This window comes from Coregonus clupeaformis, chromosome 12 (genome assembly GCF_020615455.1).
Source record: "Coregonus clupeaformis isolate EN_2021a chromosome 12, ASM2061545v1, whole genome shotgun sequence".
Taxonomy (NCBI): Eukaryota; Metazoa; Chordata; class Actinopteri; order Salmoniformes; family Salmonidae; genus Coregonus; species Coregonus clupeaformis.
Genome location: NC_059203.1, coordinates 52,070,383 through 52,098,251, shown reverse-complemented (window position 1 = coordinate 52,098,251; position 27,869 = coordinate 52,070,383). Strand labels below are relative to the sequence as shown.

General features: G+C 42.5%; 1 protein-coding gene across 1 annotated transcript in view; it reads right to left on the bottom strand.

The window, feature by feature from the left end:
- LOC121578723 (caM kinase-like vesicle-associated protein) overlaps positions 1-27,268 on the bottom strand; it is a 41,720-nt gene extending 14,452 nt beyond the window's left edge. The window contains exon 1 of the mRNA XM_041893109.2: positions 27,081-27,268. The gene's annotated coding sequence lies outside the window, so the exon portion shown is untranslated. The remainder of the gene's footprint in view (positions 1-27,080) is intronic.
- Positions 27,269-27,869: the final 601 nt, after the last annotated feature.

Below are 27,869 nucleotides of genomic sequence, written 5' to 3'. Positions count from 1 at the left end.
ACATGCAATACGAATATGATCCTCTCTGGATGGGTTTCTGGCTGCTGAACAATCCCGTTGATTTGGCAGCAGGAAGCAGAGTGAAATATAGTGGGAGGAGGAGGAGGAGAGTGAATTTGACTGAGGTGCCATCTCAGTGGAGCCATCAATCATGTCCCTATTATGAGAAGAAAAATGGATTGCTCATCTTTGGTGGAAAATCAATGCGAGGTTTCACTCTGTGGTAGAGGAAAATAACACGGCCTTATGAAAGGATCATGAATATATGAGGAAACAATGGAAAAATAAATGATACAGGGAATAAGGCACTTGGCCTTTGTAAATGAGCCATTACCAGGGCTGCAGTAATAGCCATTGTAGATGCACATGATTTCAAAACAGTTCTAATCTTGTAGTAGTATTAGGAGTAACAAATAGTTAGGTACAACTACAGTTTATATAAGAAATGCAAAGCTCTAGGTGAGTACATTTATTGGTAAACAATTTTGTTGTACACTACAGTTCATAAATAAACACCTGAAACTAACTGTCCCATATGACGAGAAACTGTCGGGGTCGGTTCTCTTCTGCACTGTTCAACCAATCCAGCAAATGTGGAGGAGGGGTTAAGACAGAGTGTCGCCTTGTTAATATTCCTGACAGAAACAACTTCAGAGCGCAAGCTAGCAAATGTGCCGTTGCTAGCTGCTAGCCAGATACTAGCTTGCGTTATCTAGCAATAATGGAATCTCTGACAAAAAATTGGTATGTGGTGTCTGTCGACTTTGTGGCAAGAAGCTATCCTGTGAATATTGGAAGTTTTAGTTAGTGCTTCCTCAAATACTTGCTCAGAAAGCTACATGTTTTCCAGTCGTACGCTCATCTGCTACGCTTCACCGACAGGGTTCAATACTTCGACCAAAACAGTCACATTTGCGACTGTTTCACTTCGCAGTGAGACACATTCTTAACTGGTCGCAAGGGTGCCAGTGAAAAAAATGGACCTGGTCACGTTAGTTTTTGGTTCAAAATGAGCATTTTCTTATCCTCATGATCTTTTCAAACAGTAATGTGCAATTGACCAAAAATAAACCAACTTTCTGAAGAGGCAACAACGACACAGGAATGCCCCTGTCTGTGTGTGTCAGGGCTCCACATACAGGGAAGGTTTTGGAAACCCTCCGGGCCAGTCGATCATCCCGGTCAGTGGCCCGCTTGGGCCGGTTATTTTTGTTGTTGTAATAATGCAATTTTTTATCTAGGGGAAAGTATTCATACCACTTGACTTATTCTACATTTTGTTGTGTTACAGCCTGAATTCCAAATTGATTAAATAGATTATTTTTTTCATACCCATCTACACAAAATACTTAATAATTACAAAGTGAAAACATGTTTTTACAAATTTTTGCATATGTATTTAAAATGAAAAACAGAAATATCTCATTTACATAAGTATTCACACCCCTGACTTAATACTGTGTAAAAGCACCTTTGGCAGAGATTACAGCTGTGAGTCTTTCTAGGTAAGTCGCTAAGAGTTTTCCATACATGGATTGTGCAACATTTGCCCATTATTCTTTTCAAAATTCTTCAAGCTCTGTCAAATTGGTTGTTGATCATTGCTAGACAACCATTTCCGGTCTTCCCATGTTGTTATGATGAGTTTCTGGTATTGAGAAGTTCAAGATGCAAGAATTTACTTAGACATTCTGTGGAGATTTTACCAAGTATTTATTTGATCACGAGCCTGTGGGTTCATCTAACAAACGGATATAGCTCTGCCCTTTGTCAATTGAACTGCCAACACACACAAATCTCACCTCCTTTATACTCTTGGTTATCCTTCCTTTCACATACATCTGGCAACCATCATAGGCACTCCCCTCCTCTGTTGTTATTACCCTTTGCCCCAGGTCATTATATCCTGTCCATCAATCATACTGCCATAAACATCAGTAATCTCCTTTGACATAAGGAATGTAGACTCAGTGGAACCAAACCAATTATCTCATAACTCTACCTCGGTCCTCACAATACTATGACATGACATCATTACACATATATACCGAACAAAAATATAAACGTAAAATGTAAAGTGTTGGTCCCATGTTTCATGAGCTAAAATAAAAGATCCCATAAATGTTCCATACGCACTAAAATGTTATTGCTCTAAAATGTTGTGCACAAATTAGTTTACATCCCTTTTGTGAGCATTTCTCCTTTGCCAAGATAATCCATCCACCTGACAAGTGTGGCATACAAAGAAGCTGATTAAACAGCATGATCCTTACACAGGTGCACCTTGTGCTGGGGACAATAAAAGGCCACTCTAAAATGTTACAGATGCCACAGATGTCTCAACACAATGCCACAGATGTCTCCAGTTTTGACGGAGCATGCAATTGGCATGCTGAATGCAGGAATGTCCACCAGAGCTGTTGCCAGAGAATTGACTGTTAATTTCTCTACCATAAGCCACCTCTAACGTTGTTTTAGAGAATTTGGCAGTACGTCCAACCAGCCTCAAAACTGCAGATCATGTGTAACCACGACAACCCAGGACCTCCACATCCGGCTTCTTCACCTGCGGGATCGTCTGAGACCAGCCACTCGGACAGCTGATAAAACTCTGGGTTTGCACAACCGAAGAATTTCTGCACAAACTGTCAGAAACCGTCTCAGGGAAGCTCATCTGCGTGCTCGTCGTCCTCACCAGGGTCTTGACCTGACTGCAGTTCGGCATCGTAACCGACTTCAGTGGGCAAATGGTAACTTTCTATGGCCACTAGCATGCTGGAGAAGTGTGCTCTTTACGGATGAATCCCAGTTTGAACTGTACTGGGCAGGGCGAGCGGTTTGCTGATGTCAACGTTTTAAACAGAGTGACCCATGGTGGCGGTGGGGTTATGCTGTGGGCAGTTATAAGCTACAGACAAGGAACACAATTGCATTTTATCAATGGCAATTTGATTGCACAGAGATACATGATGAGATCCTGAGGCCCATTGTCGTGCCATTCATCCGCCGCCATCACCTCATGTTTTAGCATGATAATGCATGGCCCCATGTCACAAGGATCTGTATACAATTCCTGGAAGCTGATAATGTCCCAGTTCTTCCATGGCCTGCATACTCACCAGACATGTCACCCATTGAGCATGTTTGGGATGCTCTGGATTGACGTGTACAACAGCATCTTCTAGTTCCCGCCAATATCCAGCAACTTTGCACAGCCATTGAAGAGGAGTGGGACAACATTCCACAGGCCACATTCAACAGCCTGATCAACTCTATGTGAAGGAGATGTGTCGCGCTGCATGAGGCAAATGGTGGTCACACCAGATACTGACTGGTTTTCTGATCAACGCCACTACCTTTTTTTTTTAAAGGTATCTGTGACCAACAGATGCATATCTGTATTTCCAGTCATGTGAAATCCACAGATTAGGGCCTAATGAATTTATTTCAATTGACAGATTTCCTTATATGAACTGTAACTCAGTAAAATCTATTACATTTTTGCAATTTTGCGTTTATATTTTTGTTCAGTATAAACTAATCCAATCATTTAATTTTTGCACCCGTTACTGAAATGGTTGTTTCAGTTTAAATGTCTTAGGTAGTTTCCTCCCACTGTTCTTAACCCTGGCAGTCATTATGAATGCAGGTTATGGGTGAATACACATTTCAACTGTTGGATAGCCTAACACTGGCTAGATTCCAATAGGAATTACACATTACTTTACAAGCCAGAATAATGTGATTTACAGTTAGGGTTGCAAAATTCTGGTACATTTCCCAGGTTTTCCAGAAATCCTATTTGGAAGATTACTGGACAATATTTGGGGAATGTTTGTGGAATTTTGCACTCCTGCTTGCAGGCCTGGTGTGGCCTGTACACTGAGTTCCAGGTCACTGTATAAGGCCTCATGATATATTTAATGGTTTAATTACAATGATAATATTTGCATAGGAACTCACTCGGTGAAGGCCACAGGACTGAAACTGAATGAATTCAACAATGATGTCTCTGTCACTAACAAATACAGTCATGGGTGGTAACTCTACAATTCAATCGAAAAGGCAAGGCACACTGGGAAATGATTGGAGGCGTGGCTTAGTGTGTGCGTTAAATGTAAGAATACCTTACAAAAAAAACAGTATTTGTTTTACTCATATTAAGGTAGTAATGCTCACTTCAGCTCTTTAAGTTTCTTAAAAAAATTGTTTTGAGGTAATCGGTTTCCTCAAAATGTTTGAGTAGCCAGAACTTATTTGAGTGCTCAGGAACATTCACTTTCTTCTTGGTAAGCAACACCAGTGTAGATTTGGCCTTGTGTTTTAGGTTATTGTCCTGATGAAAGGTGAATTAATCTCCCAGTGTCTGATGGAAAGCAGACTGAACCAGGTTTTCCTCTAGGTTTTTGCATGTGGATTTCTCCAGTCCTTAACAATTACAAGCATACCCATAACATGATGCAGCCACCATTATGCTTGAAAATGTGGCGAGTGGTACTCAGTAATGTGTAGTATTGGATTTGCCCCAAACATAACACTTTGTATTCAGGACAAAAAAGTATTGTTTGAATATTTGCAGTTCAGTCATCATGGAATAGCCTAACTTAAAAATCAGACATTTCCTCTTGGCTATTTGGTCCTTGAAAGTCATTGAAGTTATGGTAGCCGATTTAGAAGTTCTACTGCTCCAATATAATTATTCCATGATTTCATTTCTGATCAGTTTGAGAGATGTAGGTGCTTTCGTTTGTTTCCCGCCATTTCAATTGAAGGGTGTTGCGCTATTATGCTTGTTGCTATAAAACCATGTGTGGTTATTATGAGCAAGACAGCATCGAATGTTGGCTTGAATTTGGTTTTCCATTCAAAGTGTTCCATTTCAAAGGTTTTTGGTCGCTTTCTCCTTTTAAAACATGATAAAGTAACCCCTCAATAACTTCAACATCTCAAATGGCAAGACTGACTAGCTAGCTACCACATGGACAGACTTCATAAAAGAAAATGCACTGGATAGATGCAGGTTTATAGGGTCAGCCGTAGTAATACAGCACTGTAGGCGCAAATTAGGTTTAAGTGCTTTGCTGAAGGGAACATCAACAGATTTTTTACCATGTCGGCTCAAATATTTACATTTTAGTCATTTAGCAGACACTCTTATCCAGAACGACTTTACAGTTAGTGAGTGCATACATTTTCATACTGGCCCCCCGTGGGAAATGAACCCACAACCCTGGCGTTGCAAGCGCCATGCTCTACCAACTGAGCTACAGAGGAACTATTCATACTCAAACCAACAACCTTTCGGTTAGTTGTCCAACAGTCTAACAGCTAGGCTACCTGCCGCCAAGTAGTGTGTTTGTGTCGGAGCATGCTGTCTATTTAGTCAGGCAATGCCCACATTATTCTGACATATTTTAGAATGTAAAAATAATGTGAATGTCAATGCATAATGCCATTGGGTAGGCCTATTAAAAAATGCATTATTCTTCAAGTGGTAATTCATAGGCCTACTTTTTTGCATACATTTTGGGGAAAGTTTTATTTCTATAGTCTATTACAAAAAAAATATGTCCTTGAAAAATACAATGAAGTGCTTGAAAAAGTCCTTGCAAGTCTTTTAATTGCCAATGTACCCTGCACATAGGCTACTTGCTCAGACTGCAAATCAAAAACCAAATCACCTGCTATTGAAATTATGCCCGTATCATTTGCTTTCCTGACAGTATTTTCTTCATTCGGGCCTGTAGCTTTCAGTTGCTGTGTGGGGTGCCTGTAGGTCCTATATGCCTACAACTTTGTGCAACGGTTAGTGATGCTAATGATAGCCTAACCGTTTTCAGGTTGGTGCGGGCGCTGCAGGATTTCAGTCCTTCACGGCGTAGTGTGTTACCAATTGTTTTCTTGGTGACTATGGTCCCAGCTGCCTTGAGATCATTGACAAGATCCTCCCGTGTAGTTCTGGGCTGATTCCTCACCGTTCTCATGATCATTGCAACTCCACGAGGTGAGAACTTGTATGGAGCCCCAGGCCGAGGGAGATTGACAGTTATTTTGTGTTTCTTCCATTTGCGAATAATCGCACCAACTGTTGTCACCTTCTCACCAAGCTGCTTGGCGATGGTCTTGTAGCCCATTCCAGCCTTGTGTAGGTCTACAATCTTGTCCCTGACATCCTAGTTGAGCTCTTTGGTCTTGGCCATGGTGGAGAGTTAGGAATCTGATTGATTGATTGCTTCTGTGGACAGGTGTCTTTTATACAGGTAACAAGCTGAGATTAGGAGCACTCCCTTTAAGCGTGTGCTCCTAATCTCAGCTCGATACCTGTATAAAAGACACCTGGGAGCCAGAAATCTTTCTGATTGAGAGGGGGTCAAATACTTATTTCCCTCATTAAAATGCAAATCAATGTCAAAATTTTTTTTAGATGCGTTTTTCTGGATTTTGTTGTTGTTATTCTGTCTCTCACTGTTCAAATAAACCTACCATTACAATTATAGACTGATAATTTCTTTGTCAGTGGGCAAACGTACAAAATCAGCAGGGGGTCAAATACTTATTTCCCTAATTAAAATGCAAATCAATTTATAATTTTTTTGGACATGCGTTTTTCTGGATTTTGTTGTTGTTATTCTGTCTCTCACTGTTGAAATAAACCTACCATTACAATTATAGACTGATCATTTCTTTGTCAGTGGGCAAACGTACAAAATCAGCAGGGGATCAAATACTTTTTTCCCTCACTGTATATATTTTTTTAATGAAACAATTGGTGCGACCAAATCATGTGCTGGTGCCACCAACTGAAAAAGTTTGTAGCACCAGTGCCACCAATGGAACAATTTTGTGTAGAACCCTGTTCACTGGGGACTGTAAACAGCGAGGCGCATGTCCAAAAGAGGAAGTCGCATCACAGGCTCTCATCCTTTCCCCTGAAAACCTGATGTCTCCGATGGCGCTGAGGGTGCAGCAGGACTGACAACAGGCAGACAAAGTCACTTGATTATGGTTCAAATCAGAAAGGTGAGGACATCTCTGGTGTTTGTGACCTATAATCTATTGTTAGCAGTCAAAAAAATGTTTTTGAACATCCTGCAGAGATTTGATGGACATTGGGCAAATTTTTTACTGGCTTTAAAGCTCTAAACCTAAAAAAATACCTCTCTCTCTTAGTGGTAAAATGGAAGACCCCTAGCCATTTCAGATAGACATACACATTAAGAAAGTGCTTTATTAACACATTAACTTCTCATGGCTGAGCTAAAGCCTGCTTTTCCACTGACTAGACCATGAAAAGAACACACTCCTTTTTCCAGAGCCTATCTCCCAGAATAGCTCTTTGGGCCAGGAGAGCAGACTGAAGTATAATTTCAGAGCCAGAATGATTGCATACAGAAAATATATTTTTCTAATAAACACACAAAAGCCAGAGCCATTAGCTATCTACTCAGTCTACACTCTGGCAGAGGAGGGTGTTTAATTTTTATTAATTTTTTCCACAAGAACTTTCAAAGCGTTGATTAAATTCCGTGTCTAGTGTTTCAACAGTTTACAGCAGCAGCAGTCCTGCCTGCATTCGTTCGGAGCGGAGTGGGCAATATCTCCAGCCGACATGAGCCAGGAGAGGAAAATAATGAACCCTGTGCAGCGAGAGAGGAGAAGAAGCGCGAATAGTTCTGTTTCAGGTTGTGAATCAATCATCAGCGCAGGAAGGAGAGAGTCCCTGGGATGAAGACACAGAGGAGAGGAGAAGAGGAGGATGAGTGTAGTGTGGGCCACAGCGGGACTCATTACTATATAACTCCAGGATCAGGTCTCCAGAGATACACATTGCCTGACTCGCTGGCTGAACAGCACAGTGGCGCTAATATAATCAGCCTCCCCTCATGCAACGCTATTACTGCAACTGATAAACATACATCAAATAAAATAAAATGTTATTCGTCACGTGCTTCATTAACAGTGAAATGCTTAGTTACAGGCCCTTCCCAACAATGCAGAGAAATAAAATTGAGAAATAATAGAAAAGTAATAATAATGAGTAATGATATCTTGGTTATATACACGGGGTACTAGTACAAGGGTACGAGCTAATTGAGGTAGTTATGTTTAGTACCAGTCAAAAGTTTGGACACACCTACTCATTCAAGAGTTTTACTTTATTTGTACATTTTTTTTACATTGTATAATAATAGTGAAGACATCAACACTATGAAATAACATATGTAATCATGTAGTAATCAGAAAAGTGTTAAACAAATCAAAATATATTTGAGATTTGAGATTCTTAACATAGCCACCATTTGCCATGATGACAGCTTTGCACACTCTTGGCATTCTCTCAACCTGCTTCATGAGGTAGTCACCTGGAATGCATTTTAATTAACAGGTGTGTCTTCTTAAAAGTTAATTTGTGGAATTTCTTTCCTTCTTAAAGCGTTTGAGACAATCAGTTCTGTTGTGACAAGGTAGGGGTGGTATACAGAAGATAGCCCTATTTGGTAAAAGACCAAGTCCATATTATGGCAAGAACAGCTCAAATAAGCAAAGGGAAACGTCAGTCCATCATTACTTTAAGACATGAAGGTCAGTCAATATGGAACATTTCAACAACGTTGAACTGTTCAGAGGGGACTGTGTGAATCAGGCCTTCATGGTCGAATTGCTACAAAGAAACCACTACTAAAGGACACCAATAAGAAGAAGAGACCTGCTTGGGCCAAGAAACACGAGCAATGGACATTAGACCGGTGGAAATGTGTTCTTTGGTCTGGAGTCCAAATTGGAGATTTTTGGTTCCAACTGCCGTGTCTTTGTGAGACGTGGCGTGGGTAAACGGATGATCTCCGCATGTGTAGTTCCCACTGTAAAGCATGGAGTAGGAGGTGTTATGGTGTGGGGGTGCTTTGCTGGTGACAATGTCTGGAATCTATTTAGAATTCAAGGCACACTTAACCAGCATGGCTACCACACCATTCTGCAGCGATATGCCATCCCATCTGGTTTGGGCTTAGTGGGACTATCATTTGTTTTTCAACAGGATAATGACCCAACACACCTCCAGGCTGTGAAGGGCTACTTTACAGTGGCTTGCGAAAGTATTCACCTCCCTTGGCATTTTTCCTATTTTGTTGCCTTAAAACCTGTAATTAATTAATTAATTAACATGGATTTTTGGGGTGTTTGTATCATTTTATTTACACAACATGCCTACCAGTTTCAAATAACAGAAAACTTGAGCGTGCATAACTATTCACCCCCCAAAGTCAATACTTTGTAGAGCCACCTTTTGCAGCAATTACAGCTGCAAGTCTCTTGGGGTATGTCTCTATAAGCTTGGCACGTCTAGCCACTGGGATTTTTGCCCATTCTTCAAGGCAAAACTGCTCCAGCTCCTTCAAGTTGGAAGGGTTCCGCTGGTGTACAGCAATCTTTAAGTCATACTACAGATTCTCAATTGGATTGAGATCTGGGCTTTGACTAGGCCATTCCAAGACATTTAAATGTTTCCCCTTAAACCACTCGAGTGTTGCTTTAACAGTATGCTTAGGGTCATTGTCCTGCTGGAAGGTGAACCTCCGTCCCAGTCTCAAATCTCTGGAAGACTGAAACAGGTTTCCCTCAAGAATTTCCCTGTATTTAGCGCCGTCCATCATTCCTTCAATCTCACCAGTTTCCCAGTCCCTGCTGATGAAAAACATCCCCACAGCATGATGCTGCCACCACCATGCTTCACTGTGGGGATGGTGTTCTTGGGGTGATGAGAGGTGTTGGGTTTGCGCCAGACATAGCATTTTCCTTGATGGCCAAAAAGCTCAATTATAGTCTCATCTGACCAGAGTACCTTCTTCCATATGTTTGGGGAGTCTCCCACATGCCTTTTGGTGAACACCAAATGTGTTTGCTTATTTTTTTTCTTTAAGCAATGGCTTTTATCTGGCCACTCTTCTTTAAAGCCCAGCTCTATGGAGTATACGGCTTAAAGTGGTCCTATGGACAGATACTCCAATCTCCGCTGTGGAGCTTTGCAGCTCCTTCAGGGTTATCTTTGGTCACTTTGTTGCCTCTCTGATAAATGCCCTCCTTGCCTGGTCCGTGAGTTTTGGTGGTCGGCCCTCTCTTGGCAAGTTTATTGTGGTGCCATATTCTTTCAATTTTTTAATAATGGATTTAATGGTGCTCCGTGGGATGTTCAAAGTTTCTGATATTTTTTTATAACCCAACCCTGATCTGTACTTCTCCACAACTTTGTCCCTGACCTGTTTGGAGAGCTTATTGGTCTTCATGGTGCTGCTTGCTTGGTGGTGCCCATTGCTCAGTGGTGTTGCAGACTCTGGGGCCTTTCAGAACAGGTGTATATATACGGAGATCATGTGACAGATCATGTGACACTTAGATTGCACACAGGTGGACTTTATTTAACTAATTATGTGATTTCTGAAGGTAATTGGTTGCACCAGGTCTTATTTAGGGGCTTCATAGCAAAGGGGGTGAATACATACGCACGCACCACTTTTCCGTTATTTATTTTTGAGAATTTCTTTAAATAAGTTACTTTTTTTCATTTCACTTTACCAATTTTGACTATTTTGTGTGTGTCCAGTACATGAAATCCAAATAAAAATCTATTTAAATTACATTTTGTAATGCAACTGTCAAGGCCGGGCGTAGGTGTGGTGTGGAATCAATTGCAGGATGCAGATGCAAGTCCAAAAACACTTTAATAAAGTCCACAGAAACAACGGCTATAAACAGAGCCGGTGAACAAGGGAAAAATAAACGCACTCAGCGTAAAAGTACAACAAACGCACAACGTGCGGACTCTCTAATAACATAGAGCACAAACTGACTGGCAACACCTGCTGACATAGAACAACTACACACAACCACAAGACAGAAACAACGAGAACTTAAAGGACACATAATCAAGACGAAATGAGCAACAGGTGTAACAAATCAGACCAAACCAAACACACACAGACACAACGAACGGTGGCAGCTAGTACTCCGGGGACGACGACCGCCGAAGCCTGCCCGAACAAGGAGAAGGAGCAGCCTCGGCCGAAACCGTGACAGCAACAAAATAGGAAAAATGCCAAGGGGGATGAATACTTTTGCAAGGCACTGTACCAAGAAGGAGAGTGATGGAGTGCTGCATCAGATGACCTGGCCTCCACAATCCCCCGACCTCAACCCAATTGAGATGGTTTGGGATGAGTCGGACCTCAGAGTGAAGGAAAAGAAGCGAACAAGTGCTAAGCATATGTGGGAACTACTTCAAGACTGTTGGAAAAGCCTTCCAGGTGAAGCTGGTTGAGAGAATGCCAAGAGTGTGCAAAGCTGTCATCAAGGCAAAGGGTGGCTATTCGAAGAATCTCAAATATAAAATATATTTTGATTTGTTTAACACTTTTTTGTTGACTAGATGATTCCATATGTGTTATTTCATAGTTTTGATGTTTTCACTATTATTCTACAATGTATTAAATAGTAAAAATAAAGAAAAACCCTTGAATGAGTAGGTAGTGTCCAAACCTTTGACTGGGACTGTATATATAGATACATATAACTTGGAATAAAGTGACTAGTCAACAGGGCAGATAATAAACAGTAGCAGCAGAGTATGTGATGAGTCAAAAGAGTTAATGCAAAAAGGGTCAATGCAGATTGTCCGGGTAGCTATTTGGTTAAATATTCTTATGGCTGAGGGTAGAAGCTGTTCAGGGTCCTGTTGGTTCCAGACTTGATGCATCGTTGCCGCTTGTCGTGCGGTAGCGGAGAAAACAGTCTGAGACTTGGGTGGCTGGAGTCTTTGCCAATTTTTAGGGCCTTCCTCTGACACCGACTGGTATAGATGTCCTGGATGGAGGGAGCTCAGCCCCAGTGATGTACTGGGCCATATTCACTACCCTCTGTAGCTCCTTGCGGTCAGATGCCAAGCAGTTGCCATACCAAGCGGTGATGCAGCCAGTCAACTTTTTGAGGATCTGAGGGCCCATGCCAAATCTTTTCAGCCTCCTGAGGTGGAAGAGGCGCTGTCGTGCCTTCTTCACAACTGTGTTGGTGTGTGTGGCCCATGATAGATCCTTAGTTATGTGGACACCGAGGAACTTGAAGCTCTCAACCCTCTCCCCTACAGCCCCGTCGATGTGAATGGGGGCGTGTTCGGCCCTCTGTTTCCTGTAGTCCACAATCAGCTAATTATTCTTGCTGACGTTGAAGGAGAGGTTGTTGGCAGTGTGGTGCCAGGTCTCTGACCTCCTCCCTCTAGGCGGTCTCATCGTCATCGGTGATCAGGGCTACCACTGTTGTGTCGTCAGCTAACTTAATGATGGTGTTGGAGTCGTGCCCGTCACAGAGTCGTGGGTGAACAGGGAGTACAGGCGGGGACTAAGCACGCATCCCTGAGGGGCCCCCGTGTTGAGGGTCAGCGTGGCGGTTGTGTTGTTCCCTACCCTCACCACCGGGGAGGCCCATCAAGAAGTCCAAGATCCAGTTGCAGAGGGAGGTGTTCAGTCCCAGTGTCCTTAGTTTAGTGATGAGCTTGGAGGGCACTATGGTGTTGAATGCTGAACTGTGGTCAATGAACAGCATTCTCACATAGGTCTCTTCTCACACAGTATTCTTCCTCTTGTCCAGTTGGGAGAGGACAGTATGGAGTGCAATAGAGATTGCGTCACCTGTGGATCTATTGGGGCGGTATGCAAATTGGGTTGGATCCAGGGTGTCTGGTATGATGGTGTTGATGTGAACCATGACCAGCCTTTCAAAGCATTTCATGGGTAAAGATTTGAGTGCTACGGGGCAATAGTCATTTAGACAGGTTACCTTGGCATTCTTGGCCACAGGGACTATGGTGGTCTGCTTGAAACATGTAGGTATTACAGACTGGATCAGGGAGAGGTTGAAAATGTCAGTGAAGACACTTGCCAGCTGGTCAGCACATGCTCCTAGTACGCGTCCTGGTAATTCGTCTGTGTTCTGGTAGTCCAACCTTGTGAATGTGAACCTGTTTAAAGGTCTTACTCACATCAGCTGTCCGGAACAGCTGGTGCTCTCATGCATGGTTCAGTGTTGCTTGCATAGTATTGCGAGCATAGAAGGCATTTAGCTCATCTGGTAGATTTGCGTCACTGGGCAGCTCGTGGCAGGGTTTCCCTTTTTAATCTGTGATAGTTTGCAAGCCCTGCCACATCTGATGAGCGTCAGAGCCAGCGTAGTACAATTCGATCTTAATACTTAGTACATGGGCCATTTGTTCTGTGTTGTCATATGTCCTGAAACATTACTAATATCATTTATATTTTGATATACTGTAACTATTTTCCATTCATAAATATAGTGGTACTAGTCCATTGTGTATTCTAATCCAGACCTACTCCACAAGAGACACAAACCCATTCCACGACAGAAGAATGGACACACTACATTGGCCTGTCCCTTTGTTCAGTTTTTTCAGGCTCCGTCAAGCTAATAGACCGTTAGGGGTTGGGAAGCCTCATCTAGGCTTTACATTAAATATAGGCTGTCACATGTTGCTGTGACATTTGACAGCTTTCCTCACAGGGAATACCGCCTGTTGTATTTTCTCCCCTCAGGATTAGCAGTCTCAGTGATGTGTAGTAATATCCATACAGGCTATTGCCCTTACCTTAGCTCACCTTCCTGACAACCTCACACACATCAGTCTAACTGTACCTAATGTTTAATTTCCATCACAGTTGCCACAGACTTCTACATAACACTGCTTCTACAGTACCTGGAGTAAATGTAGCCTACTGTAAAATCGACAACAAAAGAGTTCAGAAGTCAAAAACAAAGGGGATGATGACATACTGTATGAGGGTTGTCATATCTGTCTTGATTTTAGCTGTACATTTGACAGCGAGTCAGTTCTGACATGGGGGACACTAGATCTTTAAGTTAGTCAAAACCTTTCTCCGTAGGTCTGAGATTAGATCGACCACATCACTCCCCAAATGTTTGTTTTAGAGGTATTAGCTTTGTGAACTTTTTACTCTCTGGCAATAACACATGCAGAGGTACGTTTGTACCTATTAAACATTTTTTACGTTTGACATCTTAGTCATTTAGCAGACACTTTTATCCAGAGCAATTTACAGTAGTGAGTGCATACTTTTTCGTACTGGTCCCCCGTGGGAATCGAACCCACATCCCTGGCATTGCACACACGGGACCTGTAATCCTCTGTCACCTAGCATCACATTGATCCTAGCATTCATATTCCATATTCTATGTGGTTGTATAGTGATAATGAAAGAGCGGTGCCAGCAGGTTTGCCAGCACATTTTCATAAGCTGCTTGTGTGTGAATACATTCATTTCTGTTTTGACCTTTTACCCCTTCCATACATACCCCAAAATAAGCCTCTGCAAATGTGTTTCTGTTTGCTCTGTAGTATGAATGATGAGGGCATGAGGCCAGCATTGCCAACTGTAGGCTACATTGGGTGTCTTGGCACAGGCAGTTGGAGAATACAGATGTAGTCTAGCCTTGAACAGTAGCCTATGTAGTATGTATCAGTAGCTAGGTTTCCATCCAATAGGCAACAGATTTTCATGTGACTATTCCAATATGCACATTTTCCCACCATGGATGTGTTTCCATTATTGCGAATAAAAGGCTGTGCGTGATGACGTAGTGCACATAAAAATAACTTTTGCGGTTAAATTCTCATATACCTAATAAAACATTTGTTAAATGGGTTTTGTCACTAAAAATGTTGCGTTATATAGCGAATGTGCCCACTCTGATCTTGACATGTGCATTCTAGCCAACAGCTTGCAGATACAGTGTGGGTATAGTTTACATGATGAGATTATTATGAACAAAAAGAGCCAAGCATCAATCATCATATCACCAGAATAAGACCCTCGATATTTATTGGAAAGGAGCATCAAGCTTATCACCGTGCACTTTAACCACCCTGTGAAGTTCATCATAACTTACTTCATCTGTAGCCTAATAAACTGCGTGCTTTCCCGAGTCGTAGTGACTCCAAGTTTACTTCAATATGATGGTTATTGTATCAATATTTGCGCATAAAGGTGTTTCCACTGCCATTGCTCGCATAATTAATTTTACAGACACAAAGATCCTACCTTTTGATTTGTCGACGTTTGGAAAGTTTACCGACAAATTAGCTGTATCCATCAGGCCTGTGATGAATTTTTTTATCCGACACATACTTTACTCGTATAAAAAGGTTGAATGGAAACCTGGTTTATGTTACTGCAGCAAAGACCCTGTTTTTCAACCTGAAGCAGTGCCCAGCTACATTCTGATATTGTACAGTGATAGCAGACATATCTGCTGGCACACATGCTCCTCTCTCACACCAAATCTCCTCTCCTTTATCAGCTACTATTGAACCTGGAGGCAAGAGTCCAGTGCCAACCAAGTCCTGCTGGGACGACACATGCTGTTCTTCCATAATGAGTTTTGAACACCTAGCTAATTATCTCTAAACCCCACTTCCACATAATCAACACATCATCATCACAGGGAATAATGCATGGCCAGGAGACAGGGAAACCAGGAGGACCAGGCTGGTTGTGGGGAGTGCCTGGTTAACTGGGAACAGTGGAGGTTGGAGCCGATAGGGGTGTAGGGAGTCCCACAGGGGTCTGTAGTAACACCATTCTGACTGGCAGGCAAGAGGGATCGTTTACACCGTTTGAATCACTCCCCTTCCAGGGAGTGATTCAGCACTATATAGGACACTATAGGGGGAACATAAGGGGGAAAGGAGAATGTTCATGTTCACAATCCACTATCTGAGGAGTAATTTTTGCAGACAGTCTTCTAGAAATCAAGGGAAGAGACAGGTAGGTGTAAGAGCATATAGCCAAAGACACATGCTCACTGAACAACATGGAATAATGCAGATATACGTTTGAAACATATGTATTTCGTAGCTAAACATGTTCTGTGTACATTTGGGTGTATACAGCCTACAGAATTCATCCTGTATACAGTATGCACACCTCCTTTCTCTTCCATCTGAAAGCTGCAGAGCTCAGCATCACTCCCTGGTACTGTATGTTAAAACACAGATTTGTTAGTAGTTTGAAGTCCAAAGTACAGCCTGCCACTCTCCACATGCTGAGACCTCTTCTCAAGCATGGATCCTGGGGGAACGGCCCCCACAACGGCTGCCTGCCTGGCTGTCTCTAACCCAGTGGTTCCCAAACTGTGGGGAGAGCCGGCAGGGGGGGGCGCAGGGGGTGTAACACAAGCATACTCTGATAGACACATACACACACGCGCACACACACACACCAAATGAGCTTATATAACTGCTTCATAAAGACATTCCACCTGGTGACACTTTGTTCTACAATCACATTATGGTTTTGCTATCCAGCTCTTGTTCAAATAGTGAAGTGTTGGCTCAGGGGTCACTTTTAAAAATGGTTTAATGTCTGAATAAGAGGACATTTGTTTGCTTTTTATTCAATTATTTTGTTTTCTAAGCAAAGCAATAATCCAATTCAGTTTCAGCAAACAAAACAATTGCGAGACACAGCATCAATCAGTGGTGATACTAGCTAATACAAATACTGCTTAGCATAATGCATAAACATTCATCATTCTTCGCTGTATTGTCTGAGCCTCTGTGCTAACCCTAAACCATGAATATGCAAAAAGTCTCGTCACAACACTGCTGAGACAAACAAGTTACACACTAACCAGGTTTTCATCCAATATATTTATGCAAGTAAAGTACATGTTGGATAAAAAAATGTCATGACAGGCCTGATGGATACAGTTAATTTGTCGGTAAACTTTCCAAACGTCGACAAATCAAAAGGTGGGATCTTTGTGTCTGTAAATGTAATTATGCGAGCAATGGCAGTGGAAACATCTTTACGCAAATATTGATACAATAACCATCATATCGAAGTTAACTTGGAGTCACGCGATTATATGTTGTTTGGCCCTCCCACTACAACTCGGGAAAGCACACAGTTTATTAGGCTACAGATGAAATAAGTTACGATGAACTTCACAGGGTGGCGAAAGTGCACTGTGATGAGTCTGATGCTCCTTTCCAATAAATATAGAGGGTCTTATTCTGGTGACATGATGATCGATACTTGGCTGCCATTTGACAAATACAATTGGACCTTGGCATTGTTGAATACTCGTTTCTGATTGGCTTGAAGGGCATTCTAGCGTGTGCATCATTTCCCTATAACGCACAGTATATCTGCACGGTAGAATTCAATGGCTATAGTTCTATGTTTGAGCTGCTTTTGAAAGCAAAAGTCGAATTTAAAACATTATTGGCATTGTTGAATTCGATTTTCATAATTTCAACTAGGACTGATGGTTTGGTTAGCTAAACTAGCAAATCTGTTTGTTTGTTTACCAAGGTAACTACTGTAGCTATCTAGTAAAGTTGCTAGCTACTTCAGTGGATGTTGAACACATTTCTACCAGCAAATGTGTTAAAATATAGCCATGGTATAAAAGGGATAATCAACTCGGGGTTCTATGCAAGTTATTTTTATGTGCACTACAAATTATTTTATGTGCACTTATGTCATCACACACAGCTTTTTATCTGCAACAAGTCAATTTGATGCAAACACATCTCTGGTGGGAAAATGCGCATGTTGTTTTTATGAAGATTTTAGAATATTCGCCAATTGGATGGAAACCTATAGTCCTTCAAAGAATCTGCCTTACGGTATTATCAACTGTCTGGACCATAGTCTGTTTAGGACTATAATTCAGGGTGCAAAAATCACCAAACTACAACATAAACAAATGTATATACCAGATTTATCATCAAATAATCAACATAAGTTGCAATACACATGCTGTATAGTAGTCCATTGGTTGTTTTAGCATGAGTTTACATGCAATCTCCTTACTCGGATTAAAATTCCTTCGGGTATACTTTAAATGCCCGGATGTCATACTAATTTTGGCTTTGACAACAACTGATTCATTAGATTTGGGGATGCGCTACCGAAATCAACGAATAGCAGGAAACAACGCAATAGCCCATGACGCATTTTCAGTATACGAAAATATGTTTTATAGTATGCACATTTTCAAAAAAATTGAGTATGGTTTAAATGCCAGGATGTTATACTCATTTTGGCTCTTCATCTAGTAGATTGGAAGGGGTGGGCTGTGAGTGACAGGACCTAGTTCTCTTCAAGTAGCCAAACAACAAAACTAGGCTACTTAATTGGGAAGATGCAGAATAGCAAAGCTTCTGCGGTGGTGTTCAAATGTAGGCTAAATAGATTTTGTTCTACTTAAAAATATCACGAATATTGCATCTTTGAAAAGTATTTTTGAAAAAGTGGATTTCTGTTTTCTCATTGAAAAGTATTTATTGTTCTCTTGGCCTTCGTCAGAGCTTTTAAACTAAATACTAAACAAATTGTTTTTTTTCTGAATGTGTCGGTACCGGGGACTCGAGATGTGGCTGCATTATTGATGTCATGTTAATCAGGCCTTTTGACATGAACACATGGATTGTTTTAGTTTTGTAGGCTAGGATAATTGAATTTATGGATCAAGCCTTAGCAGTCATTCTGATCTCGTTCCCAATTATCAGTGCTTTAGTTTATTATGTTGCTGTCCAGCAGTTCTGAATTTGTAATGCACCCGACTGTCCACGTTTTTCTGTGCAATAGCCTTTTGATTTGAACATTTGAACACTTATGGCTATTTGATTTAATTTATATACACTAACAGTCAAAAGTCTGGACACACCTACTCATTCAAGGGTTTTCTTTTACTTTTCATCCGCCTTGGCGTTTTTGTTGCATTACAACCTGTAATTTAAATGGATTTTTATTTGGATTTCATGTAATGGACATACACAAAGTAGTCCAAAATGGTGAAGTGAAATGAAAAAAATAACTTGTTTCAAAAGATTCTAAAAAATAAATAACGGAAAAGGGGTGTGTGCATATGTATTCACCCCCTTTGCTATGAAGCCCCTAAATAAGCTCTGGTGCAACAAATTACCTTCAGAAGTCACATAATTAGTTAAATAAAGTCCACCTGTGTGCAATCTAAGTGTCGCATGATCTGTCCCATGATCTCAGTATATCTACACCTGTTCTGAAAGGCCCCAGAGTCTGCAACACCACCAAGGAGCTCTCCAAACAGGTCAGGGACAAAGTTGTGGAGAAGTACAGTGTCACGCCCTGGCTCTGGGGACTATGTTATGTTGAGCCAGGGTGTGTAAGTCTATGTTTATTTTTCTATGTTGGTCTGAGTGACTCCCAATCAGAGGCAACGAGTGTCAGCTGGGTGTCTCTGATTGGGAGCCATATTTAACTGTCTGTCTTGCACTTTGTGTTTGTGGTTTCTTGTTCATTTCGGTTTGTGTTTAAACCGTAGACGTCACGTTATCGTTTATTGTTTTGATCGTGTGATCAGTAAAAATAAAAGGATATGTTCACCTTCAACGCTGCGCCTTGGTCCTCTCTCACCGACGATCGTGACAGAAGAAACCACCATAACAGGACCAAGCAGCGTGAAGAAGAGAGAGGATGGACTTGGGAGCAGTGGAGTAGGAGTCTCGACTGGGCCAAGCCAAGAGAAGAGGAGAGAGGTTGGACTTTGGAGCAGTGGGGTGAGAGTCTGGCGAGAATGATGGAGGCCTGGCCCACGGGGAGGAGAGACCCCCAGAAAATTTTTAGGGGGGGGCTCACGACGTCGGGCCAGCAGGAGACCGAGGCAGAGCGGCCCAGCGGATTGGCAGAGGAGGACGCCAGGTTACGGGAGTCACTGGTCACCAGGGGGAAGGAGGTTGTAGAGGCACGGCGAGAGGTACTGGCGTGTGTTGCCAGTCCGGTCCGGCCTGTTCCTGATCCCCACGTAGGGCCAGTGGTGTGTGTTCCCAGTACGGGCCGGCCTGTTCCTGCCACTCCCACCAAGTCTGTGGTGCGCGTCGCCAGCCCAGTCCGGCTCATCCAAGCTCCCCGCACCAAGTCAGTGGTGCGCGTCGTCAGCCCGGTCCGGCTCATTCCTGCTCCCCGCACCAAGTCTGTGGTGCGCGTCACCAGCCCTGTCCGGCCCGTTCCTGCTCTCCGCACCAAGTCTGTGGTGCGCGTCGCCAGCCCAGTCCGGCCCATTCCTGCTCCCCGCACCAAGTCTGTGGTGCGTTTCGTCAGCCCTGTCCGGCCCGTTCCTGCTCTCCGCACCAAGTTGGTGGTGCGCGTTGCCAGCCCAGTCCGGCCCATCCAAGCTCCCCGCACCAAGTCAGTGGTGAGCGTCGTCAGCCCGGTCCGGCTCATTCCTGCTCCCCGCACCAAGTCAGGGGTGTGCTTCGTCAGCCCAGTCCGGTCTGTCCCTGCTCCACGCACCAAGCCTACGGTGTGCGTCGTCAGCCTGGTAAGGCCCGTTCCTCCTCCACGCACCAAGCCAGGGGTGCGCGTCGTCAGTCCAGCACAACCCGTGCCTGGGTCATGTCCGGAGCCGGATCCGCCGCCGAGGCGGAGTGCCCACCCGGTCCCTCCCCTGTTGTGGTTGTTTGGCGCGGTCGGAGTCCGCGCCTTTGGGGGGGGGGGTACTGTCACGCCCTGGCTCTGGGGACTATGTTATGTTGAGCCAGGGTGTGTAAGTCTATGTTTATTTTTCTATGTTGGTCTGAGTGACTCCCAATCAGAGGCAACGAGTGTCAGCTGGGTGTCTCTGATTGGGAGCCATATTTAACTGTCTGTCTTGCACTTTGTGTTTGTGGTTTCTTGTTCATTTCGGTTTGTGTTTAAACCGTAGATGTCACGTTATCGTTTATTGTTTTGATCGTGTGATCAGTAAAAATAAAAGGATATGTTCACCTTCAACGCTGCGCCTTGGTCCTCTCTCACCGACGATCGTGACATACAGATCAGGGTTGGGTTATAAAACTTTGAACATCCCACGGAGCACCATTAAATCCAAATAAAAAAATTGAAAAAATATGGCACCACAACAAACCTGCCAAGAGAGGGCCGCCCACCAAAACTCACGGACCAGGCAAGGAGGGCATTAATCAGAGAGGCAACAAAGAGACCAAAGATAACCCTGAAGGAGCTGCAAAGCTCCACAGCAGAGATTGGAGTATCTGTCCATAGGACCACTTTAAGCTGTACACTCCACAGAGCTGGGCTTTATGGAAGAGTGGCCAGAAAAAAGCCATTGCTTAAAGAAAAAATAAGCAAACACGTTTGGTGTTCGCCAAAAGGCATGTGGGAGACTCCCCAAACATATGGAAGATGAGACAAAAATTTAGCTTTTTGGCCATCAAGGAAAACGCTATGTCTGGCGGAAACCCAACACCTCTCATCACCCCGAGAACCCCATCCCCACAGGAAGCATGGTGGTGGCAGCATCATGCTGTGGGGATGTTTTTCATCAGCAGGGACTGGGAAACTGGTCAGAATTGAAGGAATGATGGATGGTGCTAAATGCAGGGAAATTCTTGAGGGAAACCTGTTTCATTCTTCCCGAAATGTGAGACTGGGACCGAGGTTCACCTTCCAGCAGAACAACGACCCTAAGCATACTGCCAAAGCAACACTTGAGTGGTTTAAGGGGAAACACTTAAATGTCTTGGAATGGCCTAGTAAAAGCCCAGACCTCAATCCAATTGAGAATCTGTGGTATGACTTAAAGATTGCTGTACACCAGCGGAACCCATCCAACTTGAAGGAGCTGGAGCAGTTTTGCCTTGAAGAATGGGCAAAAATCCCAGTGGCTAGATGTGCCAAGCTTATAGAGACATACCCCAAGAGACTTGCAGCTGTAATTGCTGCAAAAGGTGGCTCTACAAAGTATTCACTTTGGGGGGGTGAATAGTTATGAACGCTCAAGTTTTCAGTTTTTTTGTCTTATTTATTGTATAATGCAAAAAAATATTTTGCATCTTCAAAGTGGTAAGCATGTTGTGTAAATGAAATGATAAACCCCCCCCCCAAAATCCATTAACCAAAAACAAATCAAAATAAATGTTATATTTGAGATTCTTGAAATAGTCACCCTTTGCCTTGATGACAGCTTTGCACACTCTTGGCATTCTCTCAACCAGCTTCATGAGGTAGTCACCTGGAATGCATTTGATGTAAACTTCAATGAACAGGTCTGCCCTCTTAATGCGTTTGAGCCAATCAGTTGTGTTGTGACAAGTTAAGGGGGTATACAGAAGATAGGCCTATTTGGTAAAAGACCAAGTCCATATTATAGCAAGAACAACTCAAATAAGCAAAGAGAAACGACAGTCCATCATTACTTTAAGACATGAATTTCAAGAACATGAAGTTTCTTCAAGTGCATTCGCAAAAACCATCATGCACTATGAAACTGGCTTTCATGAGGACCGCCACAGGAATGGAAGACCCAGAGTTACCTCTGCTTCAGAGGATAAGTTCATTAGAGTTACCAGCCTCAGAAATTGCAGCCCAAATAAATGCTTCACATAGAAAGAAACAGAAACATCTCAACATCAACTGTTCAGAGGAGACTGTATGAATCAGGCCTTCATGGTCTAATTGCTGCAAAGAAACCACTACTAAAGGACACCAATAAGATGAAGAGACTTGTTTGGGCCAAGAAACACGAGTAATGAACATTAGACCGGTGGATCTTTGTCCTTTGGTCTGGAGTCCAAATGTGAGATTTTTGGTTCCAACCGCCGTGTCTTTGTGAGACGCGGCGTGGGTGAACGGATGATCTTGGCATGTGTAGTTCCCACTGTAAAGCATGGAGGAGGTGTTATGGTGTGGGGGTGCTTTGCTGGTGACACTGTCTGTGATTTATTTAGAAATCAAGACACACTTAACCAGCATGGCTACCACAGCATTATGCAGCGATACGCCATCGCATCTGGTTTGGGCTTAGAGGGACTATCATTTGTTTTTCAACAGGACAATGACCCAACACACCTCCAGGCTATGTAAGGGCTATTTTACCAAGAAGGAAAGTGATGGAGTGCTTCATCAGATGGCCTGGCCTCCACAATCCCCCGACCTCAACCCAATTGAGATGGTTTGGGATGAGTTGGAAGGCAGAGTGATGGAAAAGCAGCCAACAAGTGCTAAGCATATGTGGGAACTCCTTCAAGACTGTTGGAAAAGCATTCCAGCTGAAGCTGGTTAAGAGAATGCAAAGAGTGTGCAAAGCTGTCATCAAGGCAAAGGGTGGCTATTCGAAGAATCTCAAATATAAAATATATTTTGATTTGTTTAACACTTTTTTGGTTACCACATGATTCCATATGTGTTATTTCATAGTTTTGATGTCTTCACTATTATTCTACAATGTATAAAATAGTAAAAATAAAGAAAAACCCTTGAATGAGTAGGTGTGTCCAAACTTTTGACTGGTACTGTATGACACAGCACTTTGGTTTCACTAATACATTTGTTGAAATGGAACTGAATTATCTGTTTCTGACTTCAGTACTTTTTAAATAGGATAGATAGATGATATGGCCTACAGTATATATACAGTGGGGGAAAAAAGTATTTAGTAAGCCACCAATTGTGCAAGTTCTCCCACTTAAAAATATGAGAGAGGCCTGTAATTTTCATCATAGGTACACGTCAACTATGACAGACAAAATGAGAAAATTTTTTCCAGAAAATCACTTTGTAGGATTTTTAATGAATTTATTTGCAAATTATGGTGGAAAATAAGTATTTGGTCAATAACAAAAGTTTCTCAATACTTTGTTATATACCCTTTGTTGGCAATGACACAGGTCAAACGTTTTCTGTAAGTCTTCACAAGGTTTTCACACACTGTTGCTGGTATTTTGGCCCATTCCTCCATGCAGATCTCCTCTAGAGCAGTGATGTTTTGTGGCTGTCACTGGGCAACACAGACTTTCAACTCCCTCCAAAGATTTTCTAATGGGTTGAGATCTGGAGACTGGCTAGGCCACTCCAGGACCTTGAAATGCTTCTTACGAAGCCACTCCTTCGTTGCCCGGGCGGTGTGTTTGGGATCATTGTCATGCTGAAAGACCCAGCCACGTTTCATCTTCAATGCCCTTGCTGATGGAAGGAGGTTTTCACACAAAATCTCACGATACATGTCCCCATTCATTCTTTCCTTTACACGGATCAGTCGTCCTGGTCCCTTTGCAGAAAAACAGCCCCAAAGCATGATGTTTCCACCCCCATGCTTCACAGTAGGTATGGTGTTCTTTGGATGCAACTCAGCATTCTTTGTCCTCCAAACACGACGAGTTGAGTTTTTACCAAAAAGTTCTATTTTGGTTTCATCTGACCATATGACATTCTCCCAATTCTCTTCTGGATCAACCAAATGCACTCTAGCAAACTTCAGACGGGCCTGGACATGTACTGGCTTTAGCAGGGGGACACGTCTGGCACTGCAGGATTTGAGTCCCTGGCGGCGTAGTGTGTTACTGATGGTAGGCTTTGTTACTTTGGTCCCAGCTCTCTGCAGGTCATTCACTAGGTCCCCCCGTGTGGTTCTGGGATTTTTGCTCACCGTTCTTGTGATCATGTTGACCCCACGGGGTGAGATCTTGCATGGAACCCCAGATCGAGGGAGATTATCAGTGGTCTTGTATGTCTTCCATTTCCTAATAATTGCTCCCACAGTTGATTTCTTCAAACCAAGCTGCTTACCTATTGCAGATTCAGTCTTCCCAGCCTGGTGCAGGTCTACAATTTTGTTTCTGGTGTCCTTTGACAGCTCTTTGGTCTTGGCCATAGTGGAGTTTGGAGTGTGACTGTTTGAGGTTGTGGACAGGTGTCTTTTATACTGATAACAAGTTCAAACAGGTGCCATTAATACAGGTAACTAGTGGAGGACAGATGAGCCTCTTAAAGAAGAAGTTACAGGTCTGTGAGAGCCAGAAATCTTGCTTGTTTGTAGGTGACCAAATACTTATTTTCCACCATAATTTGCAAATAAATTCATAAAAAATCCTACAATGTGATTTTCTGGATTTGTCTGTCATAGTTGACGTGTACCTATGATGAAAATTACAGGCCTCTCTCATCTTTTTAAGTGGGAGAACTTGCACAATTGGTGGCTGACTAAATACTTTTTTCCCCCACTGTAGGTATAATGTGGTAGTCTGCCTATAAACACCCTGAGTAGGCCTATAACTCAATTTCTATTCAATTCAGAGTTTAGAGAAATTCATTGAATTGAAAATGAGCTATTATCAGACTGGTTAATGCGATGCTTGTCTGTTTTGGAAAAATCCACCCGCACTCGACCCCGCCCCACCTACTCAGCCAGTCAGGAGCCACTACTGCGTTGTGGCCGTGGCATACTGCATCATTTTCACTAAACGGTACATGCTAAATAGTATGTGACGATGAGTACATAGTATGCAATTTAAATATGTAGTACGCTAGTATGGGTATTCGGACACGGCCAGTCTTTATCTGAGAGTAATGGCTTGGGAGCTACAGATACTTCAAATCTTTCACCGCAGATATTGTGATGGAGTATTAAGGCGTCATGAACTGTACAATTGGGTGATGTACTGTCAGTGTCCATCCTTGACTGGCCTTTTCAGTAGCTCATCTCATACTGTCTCATATATACTGTAAGTACCATACAATAACCAGATAAATCATTTTCCCCAGTCTCCCAGGTCTGACACAGGCATGACTCTGGCGCCTGATCCCTGGCTCAACCTGGGGCCCACAAAGGTTAAGGCTTATGAAGCGCTGGTTACAGAGGGGAGATGGTCATGCACAACCCCAAGCTAGGAACCAGACATTGCCTTTCAGAACGGTAAGACCATCGCTGTGTATTATCCCCGCTTAGAGGAATTTGATTAAATCAACCTCAATACACACTAGATTTAGTGTAAAACAGATAAAACACAAACATAGATTGTTACCAGGGGTGAAAGTTAGCCAGTACGGTCTAGTACGGCATCCCGGAAAAATAAATAGTGGGGTTACGCCGTACCGGTAAAAAATGAGCCTATCACAATAATTAAACACAAAATGCCAAGAAAACTGTTGGCTATTACACCATTATTTAACTTTACCGCCTGTCAGCCTTGTGAAATATGAGCGAATTGACTTGAAACTGGATGGTATACGTACTCTCCAAATTGCGGTGTGGTTCTATGAGAACACTGACATTTTGCCAAGGTGGAGATGAGTGGCCGATACCGAGACGCGTGCGGACAGCGATGGACGCATAAATTCAGGCTACAAGTGTCATTACAATACATGTTTAGGTGTTTTGTAACAGATGTCTCCTTCCATTCATCAAATTGTTTGGATGCTGGAATTATTTGGTGAGTGGACGAACGTGCGCAGGTAGCCTACAGGAGCGCTTTTTTGAAATGATTGACAATCAGATGAAAACATCATGACTGGTTGTGTTTATGCCACATTAAAAGATAATACATGTTAAAAGTCATATGACACATTTTACTAGGTCTAATAGGCACACAGAGATCATATGTAATTAATAGGGATTCTAGATGTAATTCTATGATTACAACTATACGCTTTAATTGTTTGTATCTATGTGACACATAGGGAGTCCCATACCTGTAAGAAATCAAATCTACTTTCACCCCTGAATGTTAGTGATGGGGGGGAAAATCGATACAGTTACATATCGGATATTCTTTTTGATGATATATATCATATCGTATCATCTTGACAATATCGCAATATTATTTTTGCGCTAGTTGGCTGTACCTGCACCAAAACTCCGGTATTTTTCCTTCATAGCTTGTTCTCCATCTTCTTTTTTAATAAGGAGCCAATTTGTTTTCAGCACTTTTATTTCCATGACTGATCAAAACTCGTTTTCTCATGGCTCTCTCTTGTCCCTCTGCAGCAGACATATGGTGAGTAATATGTTCGGAACATCGAATCGCAATAAAATCACAGTATTGAATCGCAATACATATTGTATCGGCACCTAAGTATCGTGATAATATCGTATCATAAGGTCCTTGGCAATTCCCAGCCATACTGATCATTACCATCAGCACCTAGGACAACAGATTCCACAACAGAACTGCAAGGTAATTGGAAAACTACATGAAATCACTGGTGAGAACGGCGAGATAGCTCTTCTCCTCTTACCTGTTTGATCTGCTGTAGACAGGATGGAAGAGGAAAGACTTAGGTCCCTCTTCACCTTGTGTTCTAGCTTCTGACTTATTGGTTATGAGTCTGAGATCTTTTTCCCTCTTCTTCTTCACGCTTCACTGCCTAATCTGACCATTCTGTTCTGTTGTTTGTTGCCTTGGATACCAAGTCCTACATAAGCGTCATGGTACAGTGCTGTGCCTTTAGAACGCAACCAGCAGCATCACATGTGAGGGGGGAGGGCGGGGGGGTGGGGGGGAGTATAGACGCATTGCCCATCCGCAATGTGTTGTACAGGAACAGAGCTAAATTTAGTGGCTGGCTAGTCTCATGTTCACCTCACTAGGTTTTTTGACGCAAAACAAACAATTGTTTTGTCTTGCAACAAAAGATCAATATAGGAGATCCTTCATGGAATGATTTTAGTACCTTCAAATAGACTGTGTTTGTAATAAGAACAGTACCCATCAGCCTACAACCCAGTATAAAAGGGATTTTCATCTGCATGCACATGAAGCATGATGTGAATACTTTTTCTTCAGTCACTTTTTTCTTGTTGACTGTTATTCAAATTACTGTAAACACACAATAACCGTAAAATATATACAACAAGGACACTAATTAGTTAGTGTGGTTTAACTTTATCAGACTAGGTTCTATGGAAACTGATAGTTGTCTGTAATAGTCTTTCACATCTCTCTGTAGTCATCCAATCAATGACTAGTTGAAGATTGACATACAGTATGTAGCAAAATTACATAATGGATCAAGCGGGGGTGAAAT